The following is a 13,929-nucleotide window of genomic DNA, read 5'->3' as shown; positions in this document are numbered from 1 at the left end:
AAAATGGAAATATAACAAAATTATTATAATAATAAATTATAACCTATGTGGTTGGTAGATGTTAGACCAGTACCAGCCAATCAGCACTGAGTCTCACTTCATGTCCCGCCCACAACACTATCTGGTTGGTAGATGTTAGACCAGTACCAGCCAATCAGCACTGAGTCTCCCTTCATGTCCCACCCACACCACTATCTGGTTGGTAGATGTTGGACCAGTACCAGCCAATCAGCGCTCACCATGACGTATTCTTCCACATGCAGCTGTTCCTGATAGGCAGCTGGTGAGGGCATCAAGTCCAGATTGATCAAGTCCAAATCAAACCTGTTACATAAAGTTGGGAACCTTCTCTCAACATGTTGGGAATCACTTTTAACATTACTGTAGCCTAAGAGTTTATTTACTTTATGTGTGTGTGTGAGAGAGAGAGAGATTGTCTGTGTGTGTGTGTGTGTGATTGTGGGGGTGTGTGTGTGTGTGTGTATGATAGTGTGTGTGTCTGTCTGTTTCTTTGTGTCTGTGTCTTAGTGTGTGTGTGTGTGTGTAAGGGTAAAAATAAAGCAGTGGTCGGAAAGAGAAGATACAGATCAGCTGGCAACGGTTGCCATGGCGATGTGACGGCCTGTATTATACAACCTCCACTGTATACTACTGACTTACTGTGTACTTGTACTTCAGAGGAAAACACTGTACTACTGCATTTACCTGACACACACACAGACACACAGAGACACACAGGACACACACACACACACACACACACACACAGAGAGACACACACACACACACACAGACAGATACATACACACACAGATACATATACACACACACACACACACACACAGAGACAAACACACACACACAGTGACAAACACACACAGCGACACACACACACACACACACATAGACACACACACACACACACACACAGATACATACACACACACACACACACACACACACAGATACATACACACACACAGATACATACACACACACAGAGACAAACACACACAGCGACATACACAGACACACACACACACAGGGACACACACCCACACACACACACAGACAGACACACACACAGACACACACACAGATACATACACACACACACACCCACACACACGCACAGACACAGGATCCTCCAGTAGTTTACCTTGGCCTGTTCCTCCGGTAGGGAACCTCCGTTGTCCTAGACGTAGCTGAGCAGGTCCTTGGAGGGAACTGGTCTCTCCAGCACCAGGATCAGCTCCTGGTCCAAATCATACCTACCTGTCCAGTAGGGCCACCGGCGCTGTCGTCCCCACCGATCCACTCGTTCCAGCCGCAAGTTTTAACATGACGGCGACCTCCACAGACAGCTGCTTCCCATTCTGGTCCTGAAACATCACAACAAAATGGAGGATGAGGGAGAGGAACGTTTTAGAGAATAATATAGAATCATTCATCCATAATGCGTTCAGTAAGAGAGTGCAGTGCTGAATACAGCTGATTTCAACAGCAGTAGGTGTTGCTCACTTACCACTACTTTGCAGAGGATTTTGTCCTTCGGTACATGTTTGATGGCAACCTATGAGGACCAACAGGACTTTGGTTAGCACTTCCTGACTATACTATGTCCGTGTTTAAGAATGTGTGTGTAACACTTACAGGTAAATCATCTGCTCTGCGATATCCGGCAAACACAGATCCACATCCTCCCAGGCCCAGCTGATCCCGCTCTATGTATTTGGCCTTACATTTTTTTTTAAAGACAAACAAGCACATTTTGTTTAACACAGTTGAGAGGAACACCAATTATGTAATATTACAACTTATTTAAATCACGCTAACATAAAGCCAAACCCTACATGTATCGCTATCTACTGACCTGTTAAGGCAGCGACGGACAAATCTAGTTTGGTCTCCTTCAGGTCGGATTTTCCCTTTTTCCGGCTTGGTTCTTCACCATCGGCGACGGCCTTCCTCTTAACACCTCTCCTGCTCACATTTTCCACAGATGTACTGCAGCTTTCTGCATGAGAAAAAACCTGGGGAAACAACCGCTTGTTGAAAGTCCCAGACACAGTCACTACAATAAGTAGATGACAGAACAGGCCATCATTCGGTAACGGTACATAATGAATCTTTTATGCTCTGCTGCCGGAGCTGGAGTTGAGCTGTGTTTAGCCTAACTTATTATTAAGAAACAGTAAGCTTGGTTCTGTATAAAGTTTTTAAAAAGCCTGCCAAGACGTTATCAACAACAGTATTTCTCACTGTCCTCTAGTGGTATTTATATGAGCGGAAAATCCAAAACTATTGTCAAAGATACCACTAGCGAGAAGCAAATTAGTTTTCCTTTGTAATTCAGGTGAACCAAAGTGTATTTAGATCAACATACCACTTTCCCAGTTGATGGACATTTCTGTAATAATGAATCCACTAAATTTGAACCCAGCCAATAGAAGAAACTAAGATATTTTACTCAAATACTGAACTTAGGTATGATTCTAAAGGTTCTTGTACTTTAAAAATGTTTGAATGCAGGACCTTTACTTATATATGACTTACTTTAAGTTAAGTTAAAGATCTGAGAACTTATTTCACGACTGCCCTGACCCTCGTGTTCAGTAAAACGATAGAGGTATACACTCCCAACAGTAATGTCACATGATCAGCTCCCAGCCTACCAGTGTCCGCTGAGCAGGACGCCGTCTCCATGTCATGCTTAACACGGCCAAGTCGTGTCCTCTTCCCTCCTCTCACGTCGACATCCCCCCTAGAGGTGTTTGGGTGTTCAGTTTTAGGGACCCTTATCTTTTTCCCAAGGGTCTTCTTGGCCTTTCTTTTAATTGTCCTTGTCGGTCCATCACGTGCAGTCGCTGGCGTCCTGACATAACGCTCTACAAATGAGAAAAACATCAATTTGTTGTGAATTATAGCCGCTAAATGTTTTTAATTGTTTTTTTTTATTATTCCACAGTACAGATCACAGTGGGATTTGCCCTGATCTCACACTAACCTCGGAATCTCCTTAGGGCCGGAGAAACAAGAGTCTTTGCACAATCTTTCTTCATGATAATGTTAAACAAGGTTCCAACACGATAACTTCAGAGTAAGGAGTGAATGTAGCTCCAACCCTTCAACACTTAAGTTTCTTAAGAATGAGCTTCCCACTGTGTGTGTGTGTGTGTGTGTGTGTGTGTGTGTGTGTGTGTGTGTGTGTGTGTGTGTGTGTGTGTGTATGTATGTGTGTGTCTGTGTGTTCTAAAGGTAAAGGGACCGGAACACCGACTATGATGACAAGTTCCATCATGAGGAAACGTCAGTGACATCACAAAGACGTGTTCTGGAATATGCAAATTAGAGTTCCGAATAGATTGTGAATGTGTGTGTGTATATTTGAATAGGTAAAGGTATAGATATACACAGATGTATAACTTTTTAAAACCTATTTAAGACCTTTCTGTTTACCAAAAAGCGCTATGAAGTAGCTAGCGCTAAACCAACCAGACTCCATTTAAAAAACAGTACTTTTAGCGTGTATTGAACCAACATAATTTCACATGTAAATCGGTAAAGTATGTGTTTATTTCAACAAACACTAGATTTATACATGTTTGGAAAGTTGTAGAGAAGACCAACAATGGCTTTTCATAGTTTTATTTGGTTTCTGTTGCGTTTGAATGAAGTGTGTTGTACTATCCTAAAATTACTATTTATTTACATGGAGTCTGGTGGGTTTAGTGATGTGAGCCTTAATAGACTGTATATAAATAAAACACCCCAGTTTTGCTAAATTTTTTAAATACATACAGTTTTGTTTTAATGGTGAAGTGTTAAGTGTCTTAACCCTTCAAGATAGATAACCTTTTATAACCTATTTAAGGTAGGGTGACCAGACGTCCCCGGTTTCCGGGGACAGTCCCCGATTTTGGCGACCTGTCCCCGGCTGGATCTGTCCCCGGAAATGTCCCCGGTTTTCACTGTGACTGAAAGACCCGAAATTGGAATGAAAGAAAGAAAATACTGACAAAACAGAGCCGATAGTCGCTCCCCCTACAGACGCAGGCTCCAGGCAGCCAGAACCAGCGGTGCTCAGAGAGGTTTTAGAAGCCGTGTTTTACGATGCTAAAATCACTGATTATTTACATGGAGTCTGGTGGGTTTAGCGAACGCAATTTCGCAGACTTTTATGTTTAAAAAAGGATCTTAATCTTTAACAGAAAGGTCAACCTCCTTAGAAATCCTTTCCATAATGGTGTCAGACACTTAGAATATTAATCTGAGTCTGTCAGCAGCTAAACAAGCACTTTTATGAACGTAAATACAAGCTGCACAATTATCCTATTAACTTACATTGCAGCGATCTCGTTTAATACTTCATCATGTCAAAGGAAAATATGTCCTCAATAGTTTTTATTGTATCTGATTCTCAGTGAGCTGTTGCAGAAACAAGCCTTGAGCAGTAAAGCAAAAGCTGTCAGTAGTTCAGTAAACAGTACAACATTATGAAATATTGAGACTTTCTATCTTGAAATATTAAGACTTTCTTTTTTTTTTTATATATATATTTTATTGATTTTTCACAAACAAACACGCCCAGCCACTACCAACATACAAAACAGGGGAAAAATTATCCACACACACAAACCGCACATCACATGTTACATCACACAATGTACATCACCGTTTACAAAAAAACACATACATTAAAAAAAATAAAATAAAATAAAATAAAATAAAAAAAAAAAAAAAAAATTCAAAAGAATTTATGACCTGGTAAAGACAAAATGTGGTCTCCCACCCTGCAACAGACCAGCAAGATCACCAGGGAGGTGATCAAGAAAAGGTTGCCAAACATTATAAAACAAATGGGCATTGCCCCTCACTATGGCACTGAGGCGTTCCAAAGGAAAAACCTTAAATATTTCTCTGTACCACTGTGTGACCGAGGGAGGTTTTTCCTCAATCCACTGGAACAAAACACAACGCCTTGCTAGAAGTAAGAGTTTACCCATTAACAACAGTTGCCCTGCAGATAGAGAGAGCTTCTCTAGATGTAGATTCAGAAGGAACAAGACTGGTTCTGATTTAACTGTTTTGTGAAAAATTGAACTTAGCTCCTGAGAAATATTCCTCCAATACCTGAGTATTAAGGGACATTGCCAAATACAGTGATAGTAGGTCCCTACTTCTTTCTTACACTTCCTACAGAAGGGAGAGACTTGAGGGTTGATCTTGTTTAGAAAATGAGGAGTGCGCTGCATTCTATGTAATATCCTGTACTGACTTTCTCTAAGTCTATTACACATAAACAGTTTCTTAACAGATTCAAATGCACCTAACCAGGTATCAGTGTCAAGATCAATCTCCAAATCCCTTTCCCATGACTCCCTGCTTCTGTTAACATTGTCACAATTAAGAGAGTACAGTTTTCCGTAGAAAAGTGAGATAAATTTCCTGTTATTGGAAGCAATTGAATTAAAAGTAAGGAGGAGGTTATCAATTGGACTCTCTATTGACTGGTCTGTTGAAAGTACAAGATTGGACTGTACAAAGTGTCTAATCTGAAGAAAACCAAAAAAGTGGTTATGTGGTATTTGGTATTTATTTTGAAGTTGTGAAAATGACATAAAATTATTGTTTTCAAATAAATTACCCACGAACAGTAGCCCCTTTGAGTACCAAAAATTGAAAATACTTGTCCCCACACCAGGAGGGAAAGCTTTATTTTGGGTTATAGGTTGTAACGCTAATGAAAAGCCTCTCCGACCAACATGTTTAGTGACATCATGCCAAGTCTTTAAAGTGTTAAGCATGATGGGATTATTTTTAACCTCTGCCATGATTTCACCTTTGTTAATTGAAATAAGACTGATAGGGGAGAAGGGGGCACAGCACCAGGCATCCACTAAGGTTCCCTCCTGATGGAGAAAATGATTGAGCCAGCCTGATATTATGCGTGCGTGACAGGCCCAGTTATAATACAAAAAATTGGGAAGGGCTTGACCCCCTCTGCTAATGGGTAGTTGTAAAGTTTTCATCTTTAATCTAGGTCTCTTTCCGTGCCATATGAAATTTGAGAGAACTCTTTCTATACCTAAAAATGCCTTTCTAGTGATCCTAAGTGGTAGCATTTGCATTGGATATAATATTCTGGGAAGCACGTTCATCTTTATCAGGCTAATCCTGCCCATCCAAGACAGAGGAAGATCGAACCATCTTTCAAGATCACATTTAACTGCTGTCAAAGTAGGCTTAAAATTCAATTTATACAATTCTTCAACCCTAGCCGATACTCTGACGCCCAGGTAAACAAAGCCAACACTCGACCATCTAAATGGAAAGTTAACAAGAGATGCACGGTCTCCAAAGTTACCCAGTGGCAGGGCCTCTGATTTGTCATAGTTAATTTTGTACCCTGAAATTTGGCCAAATTGATCTATAATTGCTACTAGAACAGGTATAGAGTTCTCTGGTTTGGTTATAAACAGTAATATGTCATCAGCATAAAGCGATATTTTGTATTCAATGTCTCCTAAAGTTACACCGGATAGTCCATTGTGATTCCTAATAGTCTCAGCAAGTGGTTCGAGAGCAAGTGCAAATAAAAGCGGTGAGAGGGGACAACCCTGACGTGTACCTCTACTCAAAGGAAAAATATCAGACACCGAGCCATTTACCAAGACCCGGGCGGTAGGAGACCTGTATAGAAGCTTAACCCACTGAATAAAATCTGAGCCCAGCCCAAATTTATCAAGAACATCAAAAAGGTACTCCCACTCCACCCGGTCAAACGCTTTTTCGGCGTCTAATGAGACCGCCAGGACCCTCTTCTCAGTACTATGCGAAAATTGTATTATGTTTAGGAGCCTTCGAACATTAGAGAAAGAATATCTATTTTTGACAAATCCAGTCTGATCTGGTCTAACTAGGACAGGTAGCATCTCCTCCAGCCTTCTAGCCAGGAGTTTTGATAATATTTTACAGTCAACACCAAGCAAACTTATTGGCCTATAAGACCTGCAGCAATCAGAAGGCTTATCTTTTTTTAAAATCAAAGAGATGTGGGCCAGATTTAAAGTTGGAGGAAGCGTGCCTCTTTCAAATGATTCAGTAAACATGTTAGTCAGGGGTCCAACCACCAGCCTAATCATCTTTTTATAAAATTCAGGCCCGAATCCATCCGGACCCGGGGCTTTCCCACTCTGTAGTGATTTAATGGTCTCTGTAACTTCCTGTGCTGTAATTGGTCTACATAAATCATTTCTACAATCTTCAGTTAGAGTGGGAAGATGTATTCTATCAAAAAATCTTTTCCTCTGCTCTAAAGTGTTTTGGCACTCGGAGGAATATAGTTCTTGATAAAAATCCTTAAAAATTTTGCACATAGTTTTGGTTTCAAAATGCTCTGTGCCTTTACCGTCCCTAAGCGATGGTATAACATGAGGCCCTGTCTGGCCCCTGGCTAGTCGAGCCAGGAGCCTCCCGGGTTTATTGCCAGATTCGAATAATCTATGCTTAGCAAAAAATATGGCAGATTCTGCTTTTTGAGACAAAAGTTGGTCTAGGGCAGAGCGGGCTGCTTCTAATTTTTTAAGTATAGATAATGAAGCTGTGGTCTTGAGGTCCCTATCCAGAGCTATAATTTGTTGCTCAAGTTCAATTTGGTTTGCCAGTATACTTTTTCTCTTTGCAGCAGTATAGGAAATTATGGCTCCTCTCAGGAAGGCCTTGCTTGTTTCCCACAGAGTAGACGCAGAGATCTCAGGTGAATCATTTGTTGAGATGAAAAGGTCCCATTGTGATTCCAAATATGTTAAAAATGCAGGGTCACTCAAAAGAGAAATATTTAAACGCCAGTGTCTAGATAGGGGGTTATAGTAAGGTGGCCTGAGTTCTATAGAGACCGATGAGTGGTCTGAGAGGGCACATGGATTAATAGAGCAGTTTATAGTCTTGTCCAGGGTTAACCTCGAGACAAAAAAATAATCAATTCTAGAAAAAGAATGATGAGGGCGAGAGAAAAACGTGAAGTCTTTATCTTGTGGGTTAATTACTCTCCATGCATCAAATAAAACCAGATCTGTACAGAGCCTCTTTGTAGCTTGGGCCATTTTGGTAGGGGGTGAAGTTTTAGGTGGGCTGTGGTCCATTTCTGGGGCCAAAACGCAGTTAAAATCTCCTCCAAGTATGACATATGGAGGGCAAATTGAGGAGATGTCAGCCAATAATTTAGAATAAAACGAGCTATCAAATGCATTGGGGGCATAGACGCTTCCTATAAGAACACGTTCTCCATACAGACATCCAGTAACAGCAACATACCTTCCTTCAGTATCTTGTATGACTTTATCAAGTGTAAATGTAAGATTTTTATGGATAAGTATTGCTACTCCTCTACTCTTTGAGTTAAATGAAGAATAATAAATTTGACCGACCCAGTCCCGCTTTAACTTCAAGTGTTCCAGATCAGTGAGGTGGGTCTCTTGTAATAGTGCCACTTGCACCTTATCTTTTTTGAGCATGGAAAGAATTTTCCGCCGCTTCACCACATGATTGATACCTTTGACATTTAGTGTAATAATTTTTGTGTTACTCATGACGTGGATTACTTATCGAGTAGCAAGTAAGAGTGATCCATTTAGGGCAAGAGAAATATAATATAGAAGGAAAAAAACAACAACAAAAAACATACACATTACAGGTCACACTTATTGGGCAGATACATTGTGCTGGGATAAACATGCCCATCTCTAACAAATGGGAGAACGTCAGAACTCTGGGAGAGAAAACAAAACAAAACAAAAACAAAAAACAGAGAGCTCCCCAACGGGGAGTATTGTAAGAGCACATGCCGCTGAAAGGTGTAATCGCTTCTGGAAAACAAAACAGTTTTCATATCTCACTCCCACCCCCACAACATAAAGTTAGCAAACACCTTATTATCCTGATCAGTCAGATCAGCAAAAAGCTCCTGTAGCAACAATATTACCAGTAACGTCAAATCCCTCGTATCTTAATAGAGGACGAAACATAATTGAGCCAACTCGGCTCTGAACCCATTTAAATTCTCATGCAAACTGTTTTAGTTTGCTGTAATAATAGTTTTAGAACATATAGTCTTCTGTATATGTATAATAAAACTTACTCAGTCCTTAGCGAACCAGCAGAAGAGAATCACAGATCGGAGTCATCTTCTGACTCTATTCCAGCGTATTGAGAAAGTTTTCTGCAGCTGTCCGTGTTTCAAATTTGTGCTCCGTACCGTTGTGGTTCACGGTGAGTGTAGCCGGGAATCGCATGCTGAAACGGATACCTTTGTCAATGAGGGCTTGACACACGCCGTTGAAGGCGCGACGCCTCTCCCGAACCGCGGTAGACAGGTCTTGGTGAATAAAGATCCTTTTGCCTTCGTACTCCAGGTTCGGCTTCGCCCTCAGTGCTGCCATTATCCTGGGTTTGTCTCTGGAATTGTGGAGCTTAATAATCACCGGACGTGGACGTGCTCCCCGTAGTCCCAAACTGCGATGTGCCCGGTCGATCTTAATACGGCTTTTAGTACCGGGGCTACCCTCCAAGCCGAGTACAGTCGGCAGCCAAGATTCAAAGAACTGTATAGGACGTTTCCCCTCCGTGCCCTCTTCCAGATTGAGGACACGGATATTGTCCCGCCTGCTCCGGTTCTCCATATCATCTATGCTATCTGCCATTAACTTAATTTTTTTCTCTGCTTCGGCAACTCTTAATTCCAGCCCGGCCATCGTGTCTTCCACATCCGAAACTCGCTGCTCCGCCGCGGTGATGCGTTTGGACTGGTTCTCCAAAGTTGAGGAGATTTTTTCTAGAGTCTCTGAGAATTTAGAGAGCTTTTCGTCCATGGCATTAGTAAAACTTTGGGTTACCTCGCGGATCAGAGTCGCGGTGTCCACACTAGGCAGAGGCCCATCGTCCTGTAATGGAGAGTCGCTAGCAGAGCTAGCATTAGCAGCCGGAGTATTTGTTAACTTCCGTGACTGAATTTTCGTCTGTTTCGACATGGTTAATCACCAGCAAGGTTCAATTGTTTGTTGCCACTTATGTGGTTGCTATTTTAAGCTAAGAGGGGTGTAGAAAGTTGCAGGAAAGTTAGTCAATATTGTGTGGGAGCGGGAGCTCAGCGAAAACACGTCCTCAGCCAGTCATAGTCACGTGCCCCCCCATATTAAGACTTTCTATCTTGAAATCACAGGACTATTAGGACTTTCTATTTTTAAATATTAAGACTTTTTATCTTGAAGTATTAGGACTTTTTATCTTGAAGTATTAGGACTTTCTATCTTGAAACATTCCCTCTGAGGTGTAATGGAGTATGGAGTAGCAGCAGGGGGGGGGTCTAGCGTCAGACCTGGGGGGGGGGGACAGCTCTAGGTCTAGTGTCCCCGTTTTAAGTTTTACAAAAGTAAAAACATGACGTGTTTTGGAGGTAAATACGCTTCTGAGCTGAAAATGTCCCCGGATTTTGTCTGAGAAATCTGGTCACCTTAATTTAAGGTCTTTCTGTTCCCCAGAAACAGCTACGACGTAGCTAGCACTAAACCAACCAGACTCCATTTAAAAAAACAGTACTTTTAGTGTGCATATTTGTGTGTGAGTGAGTAGAAAATGTGTGTGTGTGTGTGTGTGTGTGTGTGAGAGTGAGTGTGTTTGTTTGTGTGCGTGTGTGCGTTCGTGTATGTGACTGATTGTGTGTGTGTGTGTGTGTGTGTGTGTGTGAGACAGCGAAATTTCTGATTGGTGGAGACTGTTGCCATGCTAATATCTAGCAAGGGCAGACTAGAAGATTATCGTTTATGTAACTTTACGAATTCATTTCATCATTAATATTTAAACACTAACGGAATAGCCAGGTTTATTTCTTTTAAACGTTTTGTTTAGATATTGATAGTTACATTATAAATTGATAAAAACAACTTTTATATAAAAGAATATCTCACTAATTTAAAAATATTCAACATAATTATATCAAACTACACTGTATCATTTTTTAGCTAAGTACTACATCAGTGAAAACCTAATTACATATTTAAAAGACACAATAAAATGCATTCATCACATATACAGTGGTATACAGTTCTGGCCTGGACATTTCTGATCACACCATCTACAGTAACAGGACATTTATGTTGTTTTCAACAAAGTTCAACCTTAAAATCTGCCTGAATGTACAAGTTACAGTTAGTTAGCTAGTACAGCTTACAGTTAGCTAGTTACAGCTAGCTAGCTACAGCCAGCTAGTTACAGTTAGCTAGTTACAGTTAGCTAGTTACAGCTAGATAACTGTAGCTAGCTAGCTGTAACTAGCTAGCTGTAACTAGCTAGCTGTAACTAGCCTGAAGAGGTCATGAGAGTGCACTTTCTTACCTTGACAAGGGGTCAAAGAGACAGTTGGATGTAGATGCAAAGCATTTAGGTTAAAGCCAAAAACCAGAGAGCCAATTAAAGTTCTCCTATCCCCAGACTCTGATAGGTTAATATTGACCTCCTCCCTCCCCCCCCTCCCAGGGAAAGTTAGTCTCCATTTAAAATCATTACATCTGGTTGCTATGGAGATAGCAGCCACCTTGGGGGGAGGGAGATTTTTTTTTTTTTTTTAATCTTTTTGAAAATTCAGAGGCCAATTGACATGGAAGAACAATACATTGCACGTCCAGCTTCTACATTTCTGCATGAGTCAGCTTCCCCAATTTCTGAGTAACAGGAAAATAGCCTGATAAGCTTAGATGTGCAGCTCAACCTCAAAAAGCCATAAAGCAAATGCTTGTGGCTTAAAGATCGAGCTCCCTCTCATGGAAGTTCAGCCAGATGCAGTCTCTGTGCAGCAATAGGTCAGAACAGTCAGCTGTTAACCGAAAGGATGGTGGTTCAAGTCCACCCAGGGACGTTTTTTGCTTAAATAATCTGGAGTTAGCCTACTCTGGTGTTTATCTTTCTACAGGAGAATCTAGAGCAGCATGCACTGTGCATATTAATCTTTACAGTCATTGGTATGCAGGTCACTTGATGGCAAACAAGCAAATACGTAAAGCCCCACCCAACAGGTTTGTGATGTTTGGTGGGCAACTGTATGTCAATGAACAAGCTAGTTTCTGTGAGAAACTTCTGAGAAACCACTAGTAAAATCACAGATAGGCCTACATCATAAGTTGCGGAATTTTCTTGAATACCAAATATTTGAATTCAAAGTCAGAGTCCGATTGAAGTGTAAGAAAATACCTTTTATGGCTTCAAGTGAGCTTATTGTTCATGCTTCTCTGTTTTACTGCTGGAGGGGCGCAAGGAATTTGTGGGCTTTTATCAAGCTTTGAGGTTGGCGGGTCGAACATGTTGGGAGCATTAAAGAGTAATGGGATTGGATGGTTAGCTCTCAGTTGTTAATGTTAATAACTGCTGACATGTTTATGTTTAGATATTTGAACTAACTTCAAGTTATTTTTTTTAACATTATTAAGATTTAATAATGCAATAACTAGTATGACTCATTATGTTGTGTTTAATTACAGGAGACTGGATGAGGGGGCCTGGCTAATTACTCAAACCAAAATCGGTCTAGGTGAAGAAAGATATGTCATCCTAAAATGCTTGAGATACGAACAATAAAGGTTACACATATGCTGCTTGTGAACAAGCTTAATCTGATCTGTGTTTACTGTATATTATACAAATACTTTAAAGTAAAGGTTAGAAGATACAGTGGGGCTCGAAAATGTGGGCACCCCAGGTAAAAATTTGTATTAATGTGCATAAAGAAGCCAACAAAAGATGGAAAAAACTCCAAAAAGGCATCAAATGACAGAGTAGACATTTGTATAATATGTCACAAAAAGTTAGATTTTATTTCCATCATTTACACTTTAAAAATAACAGAAAACAAAAATATGGCGTCTGCTAAACACCCTGCAGAGCTAATGCTTTTTCACAGATGGCATCAAGTTAGCGTCCAAAATTTGCTGAAATTTTATTGAATTAATTTTTCCTTCTACTCGTGAAATGTTCCCTGTGCCACTGGCTGCAATACAACCCCAAAGCATGATTAATTCACCCATGCTTAACAGTTGGAAAGAGGAACTTTTCAGTAAATTCTGTGCCCTTTCTTCTCCAAACGTACCTTTGCTCCTTGCGGACAAAAATTTCTAATTTAACCTCATTGGTCCACAGAACTTGTTCCCACAATGCATCAGGCTTTTCTATATGTTCATTTGCAAACTTCAAACGCTGATTTTTGTGGTGAGGACGTAGAAGAGGTTTTCATCTGATGACTCTTCCATGAAGACCGTATTTGTAGAAGTATCTCTTTATAGTGGAATGGTGTAGCACAACTCCAGTGTCTCCAGGTCTTTCTGGATGGATCGTGCAGTCTAACGTGGGTCTGGACTTGCTTTTCTCAAAATCCTGCGAGCGGTTCTGTCTGATATTTTTCTTGGTCTTCCAGATCTTGCTTTAACTTCCACTGTTCCTGATGACTGCCATTTCTTAATAGCATTCCCAACAGAGGATATTGGCATTTGAAAACTCTTCTTACAGCCTTCTCCTGGTTTGTGAGTGTAGTGATATGTCACAGTTAGGCTTCCGTAGCAGAGGTACATTGTTGAGCATGCGCGAGACATCCAGCGGTTGTACAGTTACAAGCTGAGTAATAAAGCTGAGTCCTACAAGGTGCACTACGAGTCCGAGTGTAATTCTTCATAAAAGATAGCCGTCTATGACATGGTGTCAGAAGTGGGATGCAGGACGCCTACTGAATGAGATATGGCAAAGTTCGGACCACCGGAACCCTTCGACTTCTCCCGCCTGGCGGACTGGCCTTTATGGCGCCGTCGCTTCGACCGCTTCAGAGTAGCATCCAAGCTGGACCGAGAGAGCGGAGAAGAAAAGTTAACACGCTTCTTTATGCCCTGGGGA

At 41.0% G+C, this 13,929-nt stretch overlaps 1 pseudogene; it reads right to left on the bottom strand.

Moving 5' to 3' along the window:
• Nucleotides 1–235: 235 nt before the first annotated feature.
• On the bottom strand, nucleotides 236–3,089 carry LOC116682633 (uncharacterized; annotated as a pseudogene).
• Between the last annotated feature and the right edge of the window lie 10,840 nt (nucleotides 3,090–13,929).

Source organism: Etheostoma spectabile, unplaced genomic scaffold (assembly GCF_008692095.1).
Source record: "Etheostoma spectabile isolate EspeVRDwgs_2016 unplaced genomic scaffold, UIUC_Espe_1.0 scaffold00018820, whole genome shotgun sequence".
Taxonomy (NCBI): Eukaryota; Metazoa; Chordata; class Actinopteri; order Perciformes; family Percidae; genus Etheostoma; species Etheostoma spectabile.
This window is presented reverse-complemented; position numbering and strand designations above follow the sequence as displayed.